We start from the raw sequence: 23,681 nt of genomic DNA on the forward strand, positions 1-23,681 counted from the left end.
TTATTATATTACAGTGCGAACTAAGATATTTACAGCATGATATAAAGGGAAATTCGTAACAGGAAACTGACGATTTAAGAAACGTCGTTTTGTGTTTTATTGACACGCCTGTTTCGTGTTTTACAAATGCGACAACAAACTTAATAGATGTTCAAACCTTGGCTCGGTGTGTAATATGGGCGTTGTTCTCACTGCTAATGTTTCTTCGACATGTACTTTCACCTGGCACTTAACGTAAATTCACACTGTTTAATAACGTTATAAGCGGCATTTAAAAGTGCGTGTTTATTTTACCCGAGGACAGTTTGTATTTCATTGTCAGCTGTGAGTTAATTATAGGACAGGAGAACAGGAGAATACTCGACACAGGTAGGTAATATTTTACTTACTGTATACAGGTCTAGAATATTAACCGGAATTAATTAATACATTGTTATACGAGGGATGTTTTAGGATTATCTATATTTCATTTACGTTAACTTACATATCCATACACACTGCAATTTTTGTGTAATTGTACCACATGTTGATGTATTATGATAATATATAGATTGACATGACTATGAATTACTATCAAATTTTTATTTCATGTTGATATATATACATAAGCATATGCCTAAAATATTTATGTACAGAAGATTCTGCTGTAAATAATTATAATTAACGACTACAACATAATCAACAAATGTCGTCATTTCATGTCTATGTCATTTATATGCCCTATTGTGTGTGGATGTACATACTATGTTATTATACAGAGAACATAACCTAGAGGTCTTATATACCACAGCTTACACAAACCATTAATTTGTACTGTATGTTAATGTATTGCATGATTAATTTGTACTGTATGTTAATGTATTGTGCAAGCATAGGATATATATATGATCATTTACATACAGAAGACTTGACTGCTTATTATAATCAACGACTATAGTGTAATTGACAACTGTGTTCATTCCATTGGCACAGCTTAGGTTTTACGCAACATGAAAGCTTTGTACATATAACAATTAAATAATACACCACAAATTAACACCAAGTTAGGTCGATTTGACTCATCTGGGAACCGGTTTTTATCAATGTTCCTTAAGGGAATTCCTTAAGTTAAAACTCTCCATAGGAAAACAGTCCAATGCAGAAGCTTTCCTTAACTATTGCAATGCTATCCAATGTAGGATGAATGAGTGATTTATTGATGTTAACGAATATTGGTTACACTGATGTATTTTTTTTAAAGATAATAATATTAAACAAGGACACAGCTACAATTGCATATTTCACTAACATACATGTATTACCCTCGGTATTCCAGGGGTTACTATCACTATCGTAATATTTACCCATGGAATATGTCATGACAAAGCAGAAAGCTTTTCAGGAGAAAAACTGACCAATACCAGGCCTTCAGAGTCTATACCATCGGAAATTAGTTAAAACCATTCTTGTTGATGTAAAAAGATTCTTGTGTTGATCTTACTCTTGCAAGGACCTTCAATTTGGTAAGAGTGGGCCTGCATCTAGCTGTCGCATAGAGAACCTTCAATTTGATAAAAGTATAATGATAAGATGGCCGTATACTGCGACATTGTGATATGAATAAAAAAACTGTCCATTGTTGCTCATCTAAAAAGCAAACTTTCTTCATAAAGATTTTCATCATGAAAATTCATCAAATGGAGTTTTGATACTGCGACAGTGAATCATAACATCTTCGTGTTCGTTAAGACCCTACCGTGTAAGTTCTGTGAGTGGATAGAAAAATTGACAATCCGTACAATCTATAACTGAGTCATGTTTTTATGCTCAAATGTATCCGGCCAGGACAAAATATCAACAGGTATCAACAAATAGATCATATCAAGGTCGTAACCATTGCCAATACAGGTTAGTGATAATGATCATTGCCCAATACAGCCCATAACTAGCAGTCCAGGAAACTAACATCAAACGTCTGTAACACATTTTGCAATATTACAGCCCATATCATATCAGGTAACATACATAATCAAAGGCAATTGCCAATACACCCAACATCTTCAGGCCTGAAACAATAACATACTTAACCAAAAGGTCTCTAAACACATTGCCAACAGCCCATATCAGTAGGCCAGGAATCTTATCAGACTAGCATCCTCTATAACACATTTGAATATTGACCCATAACTGTCAGGCCAGGAAACAATAACATACTTTCTTGGTTTCGTAAACAGTATTGACGCGCTCATATCTATCAGGCCAGAAACAATAAGTATGTACTATAGGCCAGTTCATACAGGCCAGGAAAAATACATAAACATCAAAGGTCTATAACCATTGCCAATGCCAATCATTAACAACAATACTATCAGGCCACTACAATACAGTACATAAAAAGGTTTTAACAGACTGGTCATCGACAGGTCTAATCATATATAGCCGATACAGCTCAAAGCTATCAGGCCAGGAAACATACATATCAAAGGTCTATAACACATTGCCAATACAGCTCATATCTGTCAGGCCAGGAAACAATAACATACATATCAAAGGTCTATAACACATTGCCAATACAGCTCATATCTGTCAGGCCAGGAAACAATAACATACATATCAAAGGTCTATAACACATTGCCAATACAGCCCATATCTGTCAGGCCAGGAAACAATAACATACATATCAAAGGTCTATAACACGTTGCCAATACAGCTCATATCTGTCCAGGCCAGGAAACAATAACATACATATCAAAGGTCTATAACACATTGCCAATACAGCATCTGTATCTGTCAGGGCCAGGAAACAATAACATAAACATATCAAAGGTCTATAACACATATGCCAATACAATTCATATCTATTTGTCAGGGCCAGGAAACAATAACATACATATCAAAGGTCATATAACACATTGCCAATACAGCCCATATCTGTAACAGGCCAGGCCATTGCCAAACATATCAGCCAGGTCAATAACATACATATCAAAGGTCTATAACACATTGCCAATACAGTTTCATAGTAGGGCCAGGAAACAATAACATACATATCAAAATGTCTATAACACATTGCCAATACAGATACAGCCCATATCTATCAAGGGAAGGAGGCCAGGAAACAATAACAGGAAACATAACAGTATCAAAGGGTCTATAAACACATTGCCAATACAGCCCATATCTCTAGCAGGCCAGGAAACAATAACATACATATCAAAGGTCTATAAACACATTGCCAATACAGCTATATCTGTCAGGCCAGTGAAACAATCAACATACAGATCAAAGGTCTATAACACATTGCCAATACAGTTCCATAATCTGTCAGTGCCAGGAAACAATAGTCATACATATCAACAGGTCAAATAACACAGTGCCATTACAGCTCATATCTGTCCTGGCCAGGAAACAATAAAAACATACATATAAAGTTCTATAACCCGTTGCTAAACCCGATTCATATCTGTCAGGCCAGGAAACGAATAACATACATGATTCAAAGTTCCTATAACACATTGACCGCATTACAGCTCAAAATCTGTCAGGCCAGGAAACAATAACGATACATCTCCAAGTGTCTAAACAACAAAAAAACACATTGCCAATAAGTGTCTAATGACAGGCATGACACAAAAATAATTCAAAGGTCTTAACACCCTTGCAATACAGCCCATAACATACATATCAAAGTTCAAAGGTATATGACTACAATGCCACTAATCATAGTGTGCAGGGAAAACAATATATAATATCACATACATCATCATTGCAATACTTGATATCTGTCACGGCCAGGAAACTAAAATACATATCAAAGGTCGTATAACACATTGCCAATACAAGTCCGCCCATATCTAGCAGGGCCCAGGAAAAATAACGTACATATCAAAGGTAGGGGCTGTATGAAACAACACAAGTAGGGGCCAATTACAGTTCATATCAAGGGCAGGAAACATGATAAAACATACATAGCAAAGGTCTATACAACATTGCAAATTACAGTTCATAGTCTGTCAGGCTAGGAAACAATAACCACATAACATATCACAGGTCTATAACACATTGCCCAGATACAGAATCATATCAGTAAGGTAAGGGCAGGATGAATACATAACATATCAAAGGTCCACTAACACATTGATACAGCACATATTCTGTAAGGCCAGGAAACAATAAACATACAATCATAAGTGCCTTATAACACATTTGGACAATACAGCATATATCTGGCAGGGCCAGGAAACCAGATAACATTACATATCAAAGGATATCTATAACACATAGCCAATACAGCTCATAATCTATCATATCAGAAAACAAATAACATACATATCAAAGGTTATAAACACATTATTACAATTACCAGATCAAAGTCCCATAGGGTGTATATGAGGAACATACATATCAAAGGTCTTATAACACATTTGCCAATACAGTAACATATGTCAGGCAGGGGCATAAACAATAACATACATACCAAAATAGGACCATATAACACATTGCCAATATAGTTCATACATCTTGTCATAGGCTAGGGGCTACAATAAACATACATATCAAAGGTCTATAACATAATTGCCAATACACACTATTCCACTATCTAAATTTCAAGCCAGGGGCTTATATGAACATACATATCAAAGGTTCGTATAACCAATTGCACCACGACAGCCCATATCAACGTTCAGGTCAGAAAACACTAACATACATATCAAAGGTCTATAAACACATATGCCTCAATACAGCCCATATCTGTCAGGCCAGGAAACATGACAACATAATATCAAAGGGTAATCTAAACATTGATACAATAATAGCAAATTGGTCAGGGCCAGGACCACATATCTACACAATTCAAAGGTCTATAACACATACATCATACAGCCTCATAAGGTCAGGCCAGGAAACAAAATAACATACATATCAAAGGTCTATAACACATAGCCAATACAAGCTCATATCTATAGGCCCAGAAACAATAACATACACTATCAAAGTAACACATTGCCAATATAGTAACACATGCATAGAAACAATAACCTACATATCAAAGGGTCTATAACACTATATGACAATTACGCCTCATATCAAAGGCCAGGGGAAACAATAACATACAATATCAAAGGACTAGAATCACATTTGCCAATACAGTTGCATATTTGGTAAGGCCAGAAACAATAACATGAAAAACATTTCAAAGGGTCTATATAACATACATATCAAGTTGCCCAATGACATCCCATATCTAGCAGGTAGGGGGAAACAATAACATACATATCAAAGGTCTATTAACACATATGCAATCCAGTCATAACATATCAGGCCAGGAATCAATATGACATACATACATATCAAAGGTCCCTATCAACACATTGCACTACAGTTGTCTATCAAAGTCGGCCAGGAAACAATAACATAATATCAAAGGTGGGACTAGTAAAACATGCCAATGAACATATCAATCTGTCAGGCCTAGATGGGACTAACTACATATGCAAAGGTCCTAAAAGGCTACTACACACTTGCCAATACATTCATATCTGTCAGGCCATGAAACACTACATCACATATCAAAGGTGGGGTATAATCACATTGGCCAATACAGTATCTGTCCTGCTAGGGGATGCCATGACTACATACATATCAAAGGTCTAGGGGCTATCAATTGCCAATACAGCCCATATCATTGTCAGGTAACGGGGAAACAATATTAATTACATATCAAAGGTCCTATAACACATTGCCAATACAGTACATATCTGTAAGGCCAGGAAACAATACTACATACATATCAAAAGGTCTTAAAACATATGACCAATACAGCTCAAATCTGTAGGCCAGTTATGACTAACATACATAATCAAAGTCTATAACAATTTGCCAATACAGCTCAATAAGCTTGTCAGGACGCCAGCGAAACAATAACATAAATAGGGCCTGAAATGATAATCTATAACAAAGCCAATACAGCTATCTGTATCATCAAAGGGACTATATAACTACTACAATCCAACCAGGTAGGGGCGTACATGATATCTGTCAGGCCAGGAAACATATAACTTACACTATCAAAGGTCTATAACTACATTATCCAATAGGAGTATATGATAATACATATCCAGGCCAGGAAACTATATGACTACATACATATCAGAAAGGTATATAACTATATTGCCAATACAGCCCATATCTAGCAGCCTGGACTACATGACTAGCCATACATATCAAAGGTCTAAAGACAATTGCCAATACAGCTCATGAACTTAGCAGGCCAGGGAAACAATAGACTGTACATATCAAAGGTCTATAACTCATGATGCCAATTACATTCATAGCTGTCAGGCCAGCGCAACAATTAACATACATATCAAAAGGACTAGGACTACATTGCCAATACAGTATCATAATGTAGGGGCTAGGAACAACATATCAAACATAGGGGGGCTATATCACTAAGGTACATATCAATGGTTAGGGGCTATATGGACATACAGTAACATATCAAGGTGCTGGGGACTTCTATGACTTAAATAATATCAAAGGTAGGGGCTATATGACTGACATACAGGTCATAAGGTAGGGGCTATATGACATACAAGAACAGCCCATATCCTCAGCAGGCTAGTATGGACTAACATAAAATATCAAAGGTAGGGCTATTATGACTACATCATTCTTCATAAGGTAGGGGACTATGATGATCTACATTAGCATATTCAAGGTAGGGGCTTATATGAACTACATACTTATCTCAAAGGTAGGGTCTATTTGACTACATACATATCAAAGGTTAGGACTATATGCGACTACATACATATCAAGGGCCAGGCCTACAATGACATACATACATATCAAAGGTCTATAACACTATTGACAATTCAGTTACCATTATCAAAGGTAGGGGCTATATGGACTACTTACTTATCAAAGTCTAGTAACTACATGACAATACCAGTTCTTGTCAAAGGCCAGGAAACATATGACATACAGACATATCAAAGGTCTAGGGGTATATTTGACAATACAGTATTCATATCTGTCAGGCCAGGACTAATATTGACTACCTAACATATCAAAGTGGTCAGGGGACTATATTGACTCCATACATATCATAGGTATCAGGCTATATGATACACCTATACCAAAAGGTCAATAACTATTGACTAGCATTCATACAGCCCATATCAGGTCAGGTCGGGGCTACAATATGGACTTATTACATATCTAAAGGTTCTAAGGTCTATAACATATAGCCAATACAGCTCATATCTATCAGGCCATGAAACATACATATCAGTCTATAACGCATTGGCCCATATCTGTCAGTCAGATAACATAACATATCAAAGTGTCTATAACACATTGCCAATACAGCCCATATCTAGTCAGGCCCGGAATCAATAACATACATATCAAAGGTCTATAACACATTGCCAATACAGACTCCATATCAGTCAGGCCAGGAAACTAATATCACCCATTACATACATATCCAAAGGCCTTAGGGGCTCATATCTGATTGCAGCAAGCAATACATACATAGGTCAAAGGTCTATAACACATTGCCATACAGCCCATATCTGTCAGGCCAGGAAACAATAACATACATATCAAAGGTCTATAACACATTGCCAATACACTCAATCATGTCAGGCCAGGAACTAATGAACATTACATATCAAAGGGTCTATAACCACATTGGCCAATACAGTTCATATTTGTCAGGCCAGAAACAATAACATACATATCAAAGGTAGGGACATAACAACATGCCAATACAGCCGCATATCACTAGCAGGCCTGGAAACATTACATACTTATCAAAGGTCCAGGACCTTTACAGGTACAAAAACACATAAGTTCATATCAGGCCAGGAAATAAATAACATACATATCAAAGGTCTATAACACATTGCCAATACAGTTCATATCTGTCAGGCCAGGAAACAATAACATACAGTATAAGGGTCATATATACACTTAGCCAATACATATCTGTAAGGCCAGGTAACATACATATCAAAGGTCTATAACACATTGCCAATACAGTTCATATCTGTCAGGCCAGGGAAACAATAACATACATATCAAAGGTCTATAACACATTGCCAATACAGCCCATATCTAGTCAGGACCATGGCCATACTTATCAAAGGTCTATAAACAATAACAAACATATCATAATATCAAAGGTCTATAACACATTGCCATTACAGCTCATATGTATCACAGGAAACTCATCAAAGGTCTATAACACATTGCCAATACAGCCATATCTGTCAGGCCAGGAAACAATAACATACATATCAAAGGTCTATAACACATTGCCAATACAGCCCATATCTATCAGGCCAGGAAACAATAACATACATATCAAAGGTCTATAACACATTGCCAATACAGCTCATATCTATCAGGCCAGGAAACAATAACATACATATCAAAGGTCTATAACACATTGCCAATACAGCTCATATGTATCTGGCCAGGAAACAATAACATACATATCAAAGGTCTATAACACATTGCCAATACAGCCCATATCTGTCAGGCCAGGAAACAATAACATACATATCAAAGGTCTATAACACATTGCCAATACAGCCCATATCTGTCAGGCCAGGAAACAATAACATACATATCAAAGGTCTATAACACATTGCCAATACATGCACATATGTGTCAGGCCAGGAAAACAATAACATACATATCAAAGGTCTATAACACATTGCCAATACAGCTCATATCTGTCAGGCCAGGAAACAATAACATACATATCAAAGGTCTATAACACATTGCCAATACAGCTCATATCTGTCAGGCCAGGAAACAATAACATACATATCAAAGGTCTATATAACATCTGTCATTGCCAATACATACATATCACTATAACTAGCAATAGGCCTGGAAACAATAACATACTTATCAAAGGTCTATAACACATTGCCAATACAGCCCATATCTAGCAGGCCAGGAAACAATAACATACTTATATCAAAGGTCTATAACGCATTTCCAATACAGCCCATATCTAGCAGTCCAGGAAACAATAACATACTTATCAAGGTCTATAACACATTGCCAATACAGCTCATATCTATCAGGCCAGGAAACAATAACATACATATCAAAGGTCTATAACACATTGCCAATCCAGTTCATATCAGGCCAGGAAACATTAACATACTTATCAAAGGTATATAACACATTGCCAATACAGTTCATATCAGGCCAGGAAACAATAACATACATATCAAAGGTCTATAACACATTGCCAATACAGTTCATATCTGTCAGGCCAGGAAACAATAACATACATATCAAAGGTCTATAACACATTGCCAATACAGCTCATATCTATCAGGCCAGGAAACAAAACATACATATCAAAGGTCTATAACACATTGCCAATACAGCCCATATCTGTCAGGTCAGAAAACAATAACATACATATCAAAGGTCTATAACACATTGCCCAATACAGCCCATATCTGTCAGGTCAGAAAACAATAACATACATATCAAAGGTCTATAACACATTGCCAATACAGCCCATATCTGTCAGGCCAGGAAACAATAACATACATATCAAAGGTCTATAAAACATTGCCAATACAGCCACATCATATCTGTCAGGCCAGGGAAACAATCAAACATACATATCATAAGGTCTATAACATACATTGCCAATACAGCTCATATCTGTCAGGCCAGGAAACAATAACATACATATCAAAGGTCTATAACACATTGCCAATACAGCTCATATCTGTCAGGCCAGGAAACAATAACATACATATCAAAGGTCTATAACACATTGCCAATACAGTTCATATTTGTCAGGCCAGGAAACAATAACATACACATCAAAGGTCTATAACACATTGCCAATACAGCCCACATCTAGCAGGCCTGGAAACAATAACATACTTATCAAAGGTCTATAACACATTGCCAATACAGTTCATATTTGTCAGGCCAGGAAACAATAACATACACATCAAAGGTCTATAACACATTGCCAATACAGCCCATATCTAGCAGGTCCAGGAAACAATAACGTACTTATCAAAGGTCTATAACACATTGCCAATCCAGCGTTCATATATCAGGCCAGGAAAACAATAACATACATATCAAAGGTCTATAACACATTTGCCAATACAGTTCATATCAGGCCAGGAAACAATAACATACATATCAAAGGTCCATAACACATTGCCAATTACAGTTCATCTGTCAGGCCAGTAACATACATATCAAAGGTCTATACACTTGCCAATCAGCCATATCTAGGCAGGCCAGGAAACAATAACATACATATCAAAGGTCTATAACACATTGCCAATACAGCTCATATATCAGGCCAGGAAACAATAACATACATATCAAAGGTCTATAACACATTGCCAATACAGTTCATATCTGTCAGGCCAGGAAACAATAACATTACATATCAAAGGTCTATAAACACATTGCCAATACACCCATATCATATCAGGCCAGGAAACAATAAACATACATATCAAAGGTCTATAACACATTGCCAATACAGCTCATATCTATCAGGCCAGGAAACAATAACATACATATCAAAGGTCTATAACACATTGCCAATACAGCTCATGTATCAGGCCAGGAAACAATAACATACATATCAAAGGTCTATAACACATTGCCAATACAGCTCATATCTGTCAGGCCAGGAAACAATAACATACATATCAAAGGTCTATAACACATTGCCAATACAGCTCATATCTGTCAGGCCAGGAAACAATAACATACATATCAAAGGTCTATAACACATTGCCAATACAGCTCATATCTGTCAGGCCAGGAAACAATAACATACATATCAAAGGTCTATAACACATTGCCAATACAGCCATATCTGTCAGGCCAGGAAACAATGAAACATACATATCAAAGGTCTATAACACATTGCCAATACAGCTCATATCTGTCAGGCCAGGAAACAATAACATACATATCAAAGGTCTATAACACATTGCCAATACAATTCATATCTAGCAGGCCAGGAAACAATAACATACATATCAAAGGTCTATAACACATTGCCAATACAGCTCATATCTGTCAGGCCAGGAAACAATAACATACATATCAAAGGTCTATAACACATTGCCAATACATTCATATCTGTCAGGCCAGGAAAACAATAACATACATATCAAAGGTCTATAACACATTGCCAATACAATTCATATCTAAGCAGGCCAGGAAACAATAACATACATATCAAAGGTCTATAACACATTGCCAATACAGCTCATATCTGTCAGGCCAGGAAACAATAACATACATATCAAAGGTCTATAACACATTGCCAATACATTCATATCTAGCAGGCCAGGAAACAATAACATACATATCAAAGGTCTATAACACAATGCCAATACAGCTCATATCTGTCAGGCCAGGAAACAATAACATACATATCAAAGGTCTATAACACATTGCCAATACAATTCATATCTAGTCAGGCCAGGAAACAATAACATACATATCAAAGGTCTATAACACATTGCCAATACAGCTCATATCTGTCAGGCCAGGAAACAATAACATACATATCAAAGGTCTATAACACATTGCCAATACAGCTCATATCTGTCAGGCCAGGAAACAATAACATACATATCAAAGGTCTATAACACATTGCCAATACAATTCATATCTAGTCAGGCCAGGAAACAATAACATACATATCAAAGGTCTATATAACACATTGCCAATACAGCTCATATCTGTCAGGCCAGGAAACAATAACATACATATCAAAGGTCTATAACACATTGCCAATACATCATATCTGTCAGGCCAGGAAACAATAACATACATATCAAAGGTCTATAACACATTGCCAATACAGCTCATATCTGTCAGGCCAGGAAACAATAACATACATATCAAAGGTCTATAACACATTGCCAATACAGCTCATATCTGTCAGGCCAGGAAACAATAACATACATATCAAAGGTCTATAACACATTGCCAATACAGCCCATATCTGTCAGGCCAGGAAACAATAACATACATATCAAAGGTCTATAACACATTGCCAATACATTCATATCTAGTCAGGCCAGGAAACAATAACATACATATCAAAGGTCTATAACACATTGCCAATACAGCTCATATCTTCAGGCCAGGAAACAATAACATACATATCAAAGGTCTATAACACATTGCCAATACAGCCCATATCTATCAGGCCAGGAAACAATAACATACATATCAAAGGTCTATAACACATTGCCAATACAGCTCATATCTGTCAGGCCAGGAAACAATAACATACATATCAAAGGTCTATAACACATTGCCAATACAGCCCATATCTGTCAGGCCAGGAAACAATAACATACATATCAAAGGTCTATAACACATTGCCAATACAGCTCATATCTGTCAGGCCAGGAAACAATAACATACATATCAAAGGTCTATAACACATTGCCAATACAGCCCATATCTATCAGGCCAGGAAACAATAACATACATATCAAAGGTCTATAACACATTGCCAATACAGCTCATATCTGTCAGGCCAGGAAACAATAACATACATATCAAAGGTCTATAACACATTGCCAATACAGCTCTTTACTCGTGCCCGACGGAAACTCTATCAGGCCAGGAAACAATAACATACATATCAAAGGTCTATAACACATTGCCAATACAGCTCATATCTGTCAGGCCAGGAAACAATAACATACATATCAAAGGTCTATAACACATTGCCAATACAGCTCATATCTGTCAGGCCAGGAAACAATAACATACATATCAAAGGTCTATAACACATTGCCAATACAGCTCATATCTGTCAGGCCAGGAAACAATAACATACATATCAAAGGTCTATAACACATTGCCAATACAGCTCATATCTGTCAGGCCAGGAAACAATAACATACATATCAAAGGTCTATAACACATTGCCAATACAGCTCATATCTGTCAGGCCAGGAAACAATAACATACATATCAAAGGTCTATAACACATTGCCAATACAGCTCATATCTGTCAGGCCAGGAAACAATAACATATACATATCAAAGGTCTATAACACATTGCCAATACAATTCATATCTGTCAGGCCAGGAAACAATAACATACATATCAAAGGTCTATAACACATTGCCAATACAGCTCATATCTGTCAGGCCAGGAAACAATAACATACATATCAAAGGTCTATAACACATTGCCAATACAGCCCATATCTGTCAGGCCAGGAAACAATAACATACATATCAAAGGTCTATAACACATTGCCAATACAGCTCATATCTGTCAGGCCAGGAAACAATAACATACATATCAAAGGTCTATAACACATTGCCAATACAGCCCATATCTATCAGGCCAGGAAACAATAACATACATATCAAAGGTCTATAACACATTGCCAATACAGCTCATATCTGTCAGGCCAGGAAACAATAACATACATATCAAAGGTCTATAACACATTGCCAATACAGCTCATATCTGTCAGGCCAGGAAACAATAACATACATATCAAAGGTCTATAACACATTGCCAATACAGCTCATATCTGTCAGGCCAGGAAACAATAACATACATATCAAAGGTCTATAACACATTGCCAATACAGCTCATATCTGTCAGGCCAGGAAACAATAACATACATATCAAAGGTCTATAACACATTGCCAATACAGCTCATATCTGTCAGGCCAGGAAACAATAACATACATATCAAAGGTCTATAACACATTGCCAATACAGCTCATATCTGTCAGGCCAGGAAACAATAACATACATATCAAAGGTCTATAACACATTGCCAATACAGCTCATATCTGTCAGGCCAGGAAACAATAACATACATATCAAAGGTCTATAACACATTGCCAATACAGCTCATATCTGTCAGGCCAGGAAACAATAACATACATATCAAAGGTCTATAAACACATTGCCAATACAGCCCATATCTGTCAGGCCAGGAAACAATAACATACATATCAAAGGTCTATAACACATTGCCAATACAGCTCATATCTGTCAGGCCAGGAAACAATAACATACATATCAAAGGTCTATAACACATTGCCAATAACAGCTCATATCTGTCAGGCCAGGAAACAATAACATACATATCAAAGGTCTATAACACATTGCCAATACAAAGTCTATAACACATTGCCAATACAGCATATTGTCAGGCCAGGAAACAATAACATACATATCAAAGGTCTATAACACATTGCCAATACAGCCATATCTAGTCAGGCCAGGAAACAATAACATACATATCAAAGGTCTATAACACATTGCCAATACAGCCCATATCAGGCCAGGAAACAATAACATACATATCAAAGGTCTATAACACATTGCCAATACAGCCATATATCAGGCCAGGAAACAATAACATACATATCAAAGGTCTATAACACATTGCCAATACAGTTCATATCTGTCAGGCCAGGAAACAATAACATACATATCAAAGGTCTATAACACATTGCCAATACAGCCATATCTGTCAGGCCAGGAAACAATAACATACATATCAAAGGTCTATAACACATTGCCAATACAGCCCATATCTAGCAGGCCAGGAAACAATAACATACATATCAAAGGTCTATAAACACATTGCCAATACATCATATCTACCAGGCCAGGAAACAATAACATACATATCAAAGGTCTATAACACATTGCCAATACAGCTCATATCTGTCAGGCCAGGAAACAATAACATACATATCAAAGGTCTATAACACATTGCCAATACAGCTCATATCTGTCAGGCCAGGAAACAATAACATACATATCAAAGGTCTATAACACATTGCCAATACAGCTCATATCTATCAGGCCAGGAAACAATAACATACATATCAAAGGTCTATAACACATTGCCAATACAGCCCATATCTGTCAGGCCAGGAAACAATAACATACATATCAAAGGTCTATAACACATTGCCAATACATCATATCTACAGGCCAGGAAACAATAACATACATATCAAAGGTCTATAACACATTGCCAATACAGCTCATATCTGTCAGGCCAGGAAACAATAACATACATATCAAAGGTCTATAACACATTGCCAATACAGCTCATATCTGTCAGGCCAGGAAACAATAACATACATATCAAAGGTCTATAACACATTGCCAATACAGCTCATATCTGTCAGGCCAGGAAACAATAACATACATATCAAAGGTCTATAACACATTGCCAATACAGCTCATATCTGCAGGCAGGAAACAATAACATACATATCAAAGGTCTATAACACATTGCCAATACAGCTCATATCTTCAGGCCAGGAAACAATAACATACATATCAAAGGTCTATAACACATTGCCAATACAGCTCATATCTGTCAGGCCAGGAAACAATAACATACATATCAAAGGTCTATAACACATTGCCAATACAGCTCATATCTGTCAGGCCAGGAAACAATAACATACATATCAAAGGTCTATAACACATTGCCAATACAGCCCATATCTGTCAGGCCAGGAAACAATAACATACATATCAAAGGTCTATAACACATTGCCAATACATTCATATCTAGCAGGCCAGGAAACAATAACATACATATCAAAGGTCTATAACACATTGCCAAAACAGCTCATATCTGTCAGGCCAGGAAACAATAACACACATATCAAAGGTCTATAACATATTGCCAATACAGCTCATATCTCTGTCAGGCAGGCAAGGAAAACATATCAAAGGTCTATAATATGCAATATCAATCAGGTCTATAACACATTGCCAATACAATTCATATCTACAGGCCAGGAAACAATAACATACATATCAAAGGTCTATAACACATTGCCAATACATTCATATCTATCAGGCCAGGAAACAATAACATACATATCAAAGGTTATAACACATTGCCAATACAATTCATATCTACTCAGGCCAGGAAACAATAACATACATATCAGCGAGGTCTATAACACATTGCCAATACCCATATCTTCCAGGCCAGGAAACAATAACATACATATCAAAGGTCTATAACATTTGCCAATTACAGTTCATATCTGTCAGGCAGGAAACAATAACATACATATCAAAGGTCTATAACACATTGCCAATACAGCTCATATCTGTCAGGCCAGGAAACAATAACATACATATCTAAGGTCTATAACACATTGCCAATACAGCTACCTTTACTCGTGCCCGAAGGAAACTCTCGATAAGTTTCACGTGTCCACTCTCATCCTGACACTCACGTGTCAAAAATTCGGGGGTTTTCTCAAAAACAAATTTAACAAGTTGAACACGCCTTAATTTTTCATGTTCAATACATGTTTATCCGAACATATATGTATATAGAATAGAATAATGATTATAATTTAATTCAGATAACTCATCAGGTACCAATTTAGCATAAATTTCCGTGATTATACTTACTTTTACTATTAAAAAATCGAGTTGTGGCGCATCGATATCTTATCCAATAATTCAGTTTGGCCAATGACTGCGCCGCTTTTAAAATTCCCCGCAAAAATGTTCTGTTGCCTATTAGGAAGTCATAATACTTCCGTACAATTCTTTCGGTCGACGGAAAAATAATCTCCACGATTTAACCAATAGAAATGAGTGTACCATATGAAATTGATATATAAGGAAATAAAAACAAAAAAAAAAAAAAAAAAAAAAAAAAAAAAGATAACGTAGTTACATGTATCTATTTATCCATAATGCATTGCGTAACTCGTCCAATCGTCTAAATGAAATATGCGCACATGGTAACATTTAATATATATTTACTATGCGAAAGCACGTGTTATGTGTTCAATTATTTGTTTTAATTTCGGGTAAGTAATTAAATAATTAATTATGTAATTATAATCAAGAATGTCATAAATCTTGAGGACCTTTGCCGCTTATTATATTTTAGCTTCCTAAGCCACTGATCAATTTCACCTTTTAAAATTTATAAATTTAAACCAAACGAATAAGATATATCAGAAATTGTTACCAGCCATGCACTGTCACCATTGATACACAGGTTTTTGACTCTGTAGATATAAGGACACAGAGATATGTGTAATACTAGGTACACATACATGTATAAAGATCGTCCGTATATCAATAGTCAAAAGCCTGTGTATCAAATGAAAACTTCAACATCACTTGACACAATGACTCAGGTCAAAGATTACATTCCACGACCAAAATGACATTCATTCATTTTTGAACGTATTTATTCATGTAATTTTAATTTCGATTTTATGGGAAATTAGTTAACTAAGTTTTTATTTTCGTGAATTTTGCACAACAAAATTACTCACAAAAAATAATTAACACGTGTATATCCCGCTACCGGAGTCGCCTGAATGACCAACACAGGTATACCGACACGCGTACGTGTACGTTCCCTGCACGTGCAAATAGGCGCCACCTATTGGCGTAACATATCACGGAGAAAACAATTTCAACCTAATTCCCCAGTCAAACGGTTGAAATTGTATTAATAACTTTAACTCCTGGTTGACTTCACATCATGGATGATACTGATGACACAAATTTCATATTATCATTTGGTTTGTTTAGTTTTACGTCCTATTAACAGCCAGGGTCATATAAGGACATGCCAGGTTTGTTGGTGGAGGAAAGCCGGAGTACCCGGAGAAAAACCACCGGCCAGCGGTCAGTACCTGGCAACTGCCCCACGTGGGATTCGAACCCGCATCCCAGAGGTGGAGGGCTTGTGGTAATATGTCGGGACATCTTAACCACTCGGCCACCGCGGCCCATCATATTATCACAAAAATTGTATGTTTTTTTCATATTATCACAAAACATACAATAGTTTACTATATCAGCAGTTAACCCTTCACATATATCACGGTCAACACTGAAGATACCTGGGAATTCGAAGAGAGCACACACGATTTCAGATCGGTTACTGATAAAATAGTTTATGGTTATGCAACAAATCAAGTTCAGTTGTTGAACGTAACAGCGTACATAATTATCGAGAGATCAATTACTTATTGGAATGCTGAAAGCGACTTCAGCCAAGAGCGCATTGTTCGACTTTAAGCCTATAAGTGCCTAGAGACAATCTGGTAAGGCAATTTCTGGCCAGGACACTAGACTCAGACATTATCACAGACGTCTATCTGTCATAATGTCTAAGTTAAGTGTCCGGGGTATCTCGAACTAACCTTCTATGTAATCATCGCAAAGACTAGAATTTTTATTTCTACTTATTTCATTTTATCCCCCCCCTCCCCCCCCCGCATTAACATCCCAATGACTTTCATATTTATGTCTATAACAATACAATAACCTAATGATGATTTTAGTCAAATCCAATTACTGAGGGTACACTAGTTTTAAAGTTGAAAATTATCTTTTGTCGTTTTTTACATGAACAGAGGTTAGAAGTGTTATCTACTCAGTTGATTTTATATGTCATATTTACTGTAACAATGTAACAATCGAACGGAGAAATATATCATCATACTGCGTGTCTATATCGGGTGTCAAGGAAGGACAGATACAGTTGTATCATCTCTTTCCATCCCATACGTTTTTAGAAGTCTCTTTATATTTGTGTTTCGCTATTCGATATTTTACAAATACTGTCGACCTTTTCCCCATGTTGCTCTGGTTTTTATCCCTTATTAAGGGGACGCACTATAGTCTAGAAAAGTGACACATGGTGATTTTAGGTCCGGTCACAACAAGACTAGGGTCAACCAGACAGTATAGTTAATATGACAGTCATCCTTGATACTCCAAAGGTTACAATCGCATAACGAAGAGAACGTGTGCGATCGTAGCCTGTGTAGATGATCACTGATGTCTGCCAGGTCGGAGTGTATTGCTCTTTGTCTTTGTTAGTATGTTACAGTGACACAGCACTATAAGGTAGGTAATAATCCGCTATCACAAGAGGACAAAACGCTGAAAGCCAGTCTTCATTTCTTATTCCACACGAAAATATTGCTGTACATTTATTCATAGAACTCATTATGTTTGTTTTTTCTATATAGTCATAAAAGTTATAAATGTTCTACTATTTGGTGTTCCTAAGATACATTAAATTAAGCCATTCAAACTATTAAATGCGGATATTTATTCAACGGCGTAATTGAAATTTTGTGGTCCTTATTACCTCCAGTCGGATGGTAAATGCAGATTCAATTTGTCTACATTGATAGATGAAACATAGTTAAATCACTGCTTCTAAACTTGTTTTTATGTTACATTGATCCAGAAATAGTTCTGAAAATGTCACAGCCATAAATTTGATCCTTTGTTTGCTTGAAGTCTACACCTTTAATCAGATGTCTATTTTTTATGTCAAGATTTCATATTTTGTAAAACTGGCTTAAAAGAAACGTATAAGAAACAGAAAATTCACATAAATGCAGGTGACTGATAACAGCGCATATACCAATGGAAGGTACTCATTTGAAAATTATATAACATGCCATCTTGTTACCTTTTGTAGGCCATACTTTTATTTTTGTATGCTAGTATCTAGCACATAACGGCCCATTAGCCACCTCACCGTCTTACATCCAAATATTAATTCAGGTCCATCTGTTTGTGGCTCTGTTTATATATTAGATCTAAAATTTGTACAAAGGTCAACCCCTGGTAGAACGATCTCATTTTCGGTAACACTTAGTCCTCTAGATATCGACTTTTTCTTTTCGTACCTTGTTACGAATATCTGCACAATTGTATACATATTTATGAGTTATTGGTCAATTTTATTCATCTTAAATAGAGCTTCGTATTTACGTCCGAACCATTTGCAGTTTTCTGACTGGCTTTTGAAATGTTGTCCTCAAACACTTGCTTTGCCAGATGATGTTATAACCAGGCTAGAAAACAGCCTCATACACATCGTGTATATAATATCTAAGGTGTACAAACTAAATGTAACAAAGTCAGGGGTTTGATTTTTGAATGAGTATTGCACAATTATACAGGTTAAGTACAGGTAATGGATTTAGGAGGTCAAGAAGCATTTTGTTTGAAGTTAAATGTGCCGTTACTGGGCGAAAAATTTGGCATGTTATATTTGTCTTTAGTAACGTATTGTAAACCATAATGTTTGATGATTTAAGCCGTACAAATCATTCAAATGGACGGACAAATATGTATGATGCCTTTAAAGCGTAAGTTACAACGCAGACTTATCCACTGTAAAATTCTTGTTTTTAATACCTTAATATATATTTAGATGGGATCATACCTGCCAAAAGCACTTTAACAACAAATCACACTATCAAAGTGTGGAATCGTAGACTACAACTTGGCCTCATGGTCTGACCTTATGCTCTCATTTGTCTGCACTGGAGATGCATTCTAATTATATTTTTTGCCGTGCTTTCTCTCAAAATGTTGATAAGTTTGGTGGTGAATAGTATATTAAAAGCTCTTCTTGATTCGATAGTATGGAATGTACAAGACTTCTTGGTCGTAACTGTGACACGTGGTTGGTGTTATACAACAATCCTTCGCGGTGAAATACTGAAGATCTGGATTCGTGACATGTCTACTGAAAATGCCTTCAATTTAATTCTTACGACTAAATATACCCATTCGGTCATGTCTCAAAAGGAGGTATAAATAGAAAGTCGTGATTTCAGTACAATTACTTTGTATACATGCTCATCTTGGGAATTTATATCACGGCTGATATACATATTGGGCATCTCTGTTTGCACAAAGCGGCCCCTGGACTATTCACCATGAGTGCTTTGGTCTCAATTTCACCTACTGAAAACGTAGCTAAGGCAAAACTATTGAATTATACTTAAAGATGTTCCATCGGCAAAAACGATTAATGTTTAATCGTTTAAATTTAAGATGCTTCACCACCGACAGAGCATAAATAATATTTATCATTTGAACAATGATTGATGTTGATTTGTGTTAATTATATGTTAAATTAATACAAAATATATATAAATTATTTTGAAATTTTGCTAAATGGCTTTGGGTGTTGGAAAGTATGCATTGAATATAGCTTCCAGGGCTGAATTAGGACAGCTTACTTTAGATTGTTTGATAAATACACAAGCTTTACGCTATTAAAAAGGATCTCACAAAAAGACATCAACGTCCTGGTGAAAGAAGCACTGGCTGTCAGTTAAAATATACATGCAAATGGAACGTATTCTTGGTTTTCCTATGTTTCTAATATCATAAAGGAAAATAAAATTTCTTATAACTTTGAAAATGCCAATGCTAGTTGGACGTTTAAACGTAATCTGAAACCATCATTCAAGAAATCGATACAAGGTACATTCAAAGCCATTTTTACAACTAAGATAAATAAGTCAGATAATAACAGTAAAACTTTGGTATAGTAAATATAAACGAAACTGTAAGGAAGAATAAAATCGAGGCGGGTAGGGTAAAAAAGATTCCCCTTCCTCTGCTGTTATGCAAATTTTGTAATGAAATTGAGGATGAAGCCCACTTCATTTTTAAATGTTCCGTTAACTCTACAGTATAACGATTTTCCTTAATAGCCATAAAGATGTAATTAACCACCATCTAACGGATTTTGAAAATTTGATACGACTTTTGTCTTCTAATGATCTAAACTCATGGGGGATATAGGCCTCTTTGTTAAAAAGTCATTTGAACTGAGGAAAGCTGACTTGATAAATGTTTAAGTTGTTGTTTTGATCTACTGTGTGTTATGAACATGTATGTTTTGCTATCGATCCCTTTGTATAGATGTAAGGAAGAAATGAAGTTGAATTTAATTGAATTGATATAAAACAGTCGGTCTTGCTTTTGTTGTCTGCACAATCGGTACCTCATTCCACAGAAGGCATAGTGTTATGGACATTTTTCGAGGTTTAATTAATTAAATATTTTTGAATTGATGTAAAATCAGAAGCTAAAACTTTTCACTGATGGTAATTTTGTAAAGCAAGTTACTTTTGTAACCGAAGGAAAAAAAATTCGTTTGCTACTTTTTTGATAGAGAAAAAAATGCGATTTTTCAACGATGTATCATCTTTAATATGTGTTTTAATGTCCTTAAACAAAATGTATGAGTATTTGCACCAGTACCTAAGAGGGAGCTACAGATCCAACTGGCTCACTCTCATCAAACATCAACGATTTCATGAGCAATGAGCTCCGTGTAGCGCACATTTACAGCGGTCACAAGGTTCATTTATGTCCCTTCTCCTTTCATAGTAAGTAGAGGAACCTATACAGAACTCTAAGCCTGCGTGTGTGCTTATATTGTTTAAACTAAAGCCTTCATTGTAGCAATCACAATTGCTGGAACTAAAAGTACATAAATGGGATATGTTTCTTCAAAACTATGTATTTTGTCAAAGTAAATACCAAATTACTGTTTCCTTTTGTTTCCAGACTATAACTCCAAACCGTTCAATGCAGCTCCATGAAACTTTCTGTATATATCAGATTAGTGAGATTAATGTTTATTTCTGTTATCAGCCGCTATTGTTTCAGTTTTACAATACTCGCATACATTTAAAGTTATATTTGAATAATTGTTGCTTTGATCTAGATGTACTTGGGTTTTTGTACCAACTGCGGGGCGCGGGGGATAATGCCATGCTTTGTGGCGCCTTGTTAAAATTAAAATGAAGAGATTATATCCCTTTGACGACACTCTGTATTCCAATATAATTTTACATCTGTAACCTAATTCCTGGACATACGGGGTTAAAGATGTCACAGTTTCAGTAACCCCAGGTCATCAAGAACTTCATTATCAAGTAGAGAACAAAGTATAGAGTAATATTTGTGTGTCTGTTTGTTATCTAATGTTTGCTGTCCTGAGACGGTGATCGCAGCTGAATACCGGTAACATCTCATTATTGATGTTCAGTTTATAGTTCAAGTTTAATGGCACATTTAGCACTAGATTACATAAAACAGAAGATACGATGGTGGTTATGGGACATTTTCAACAAAGCCATCACGTGAATTTCACATGAAAAAAATCAAGTAAAAATTCACGTGAAAGGGCCATAACTTGAAATTCACGTGAAAAAAATCACGTGAAATTCACGTGAAAAAATATTGCATGTATATACATCCAGGGCGGGTATTCATTTTCAATCATAGCTCAAGACAAGTCTTTTTTTTTAATTAGGCAGCTTAGCTTACACGTACGTTTTATTTTCATCAACATAAACTGTCTTAAAATACACAATGTGTGAACAATATGGATGTTTAAATAATTTATGTTTTGGTTCAGATCCATAAAAAGCATAAATATACAATTGACATAGTGGTAAATGTTGCCTGAAATATCACACGTTCTTAAAGTTTCAAACTTACAGAGGCATTGAAAAATATGTAGAACACTTTAAATGTTTTTTTCCTATGACAATATAGAAAAAAAAGTTATAGACCATAGAGCTTTAATGTCGTGTCATGTTTATATAGATGAAGAATGTAGGCTTTTGTTAGGATGTTACGTAATATAAGATCTAAGTAAATAAAACCACTGTTTCGTTTTTGTATGCTGTATTAGTGGCGAGGAGGAAGGTATTTACAATGATAAATGGAGTAACTCTCACGAGGAAATCACGTAATTATTAGTGGTGAGAAGGCAGGTATTTATAATGATAAATGGAGATGGAGTAACTCTCACAAGGAA

The 23,681-nt window shown here is 35.9% G+C and overlaps 1 protein-coding gene across 1 annotated transcript in view; it reads left to right on the forward strand.

Annotated features, from left to right (window-relative positions):
• The first annotated feature begins 219 nt into the window (after nucleotides 1-219).
• LOC138309371 (solute carrier organic anion transporter family member 4C1-like) overlaps nucleotides 220-23,681 on the forward strand; it is a 66,577-nt gene continuing 43,115 nt past the window's right edge. The window contains exon 1 of the mRNA XM_069250552.1: nucleotides 220-369. The gene's annotated coding sequence lies outside the window, so the exon portion shown is untranslated. The remainder of the gene's footprint in view (nucleotides 370-23,681) is intronic.

Source organism: Argopecten irradians, chromosome 15 (genome assembly GCF_041381155.1).
Source record: "Argopecten irradians isolate NY chromosome 15, Ai_NY, whole genome shotgun sequence".
NCBI lineage: Eukaryota > Metazoa > Mollusca > Bivalvia > Pectinida > Pectinidae > Argopecten > Argopecten irradians.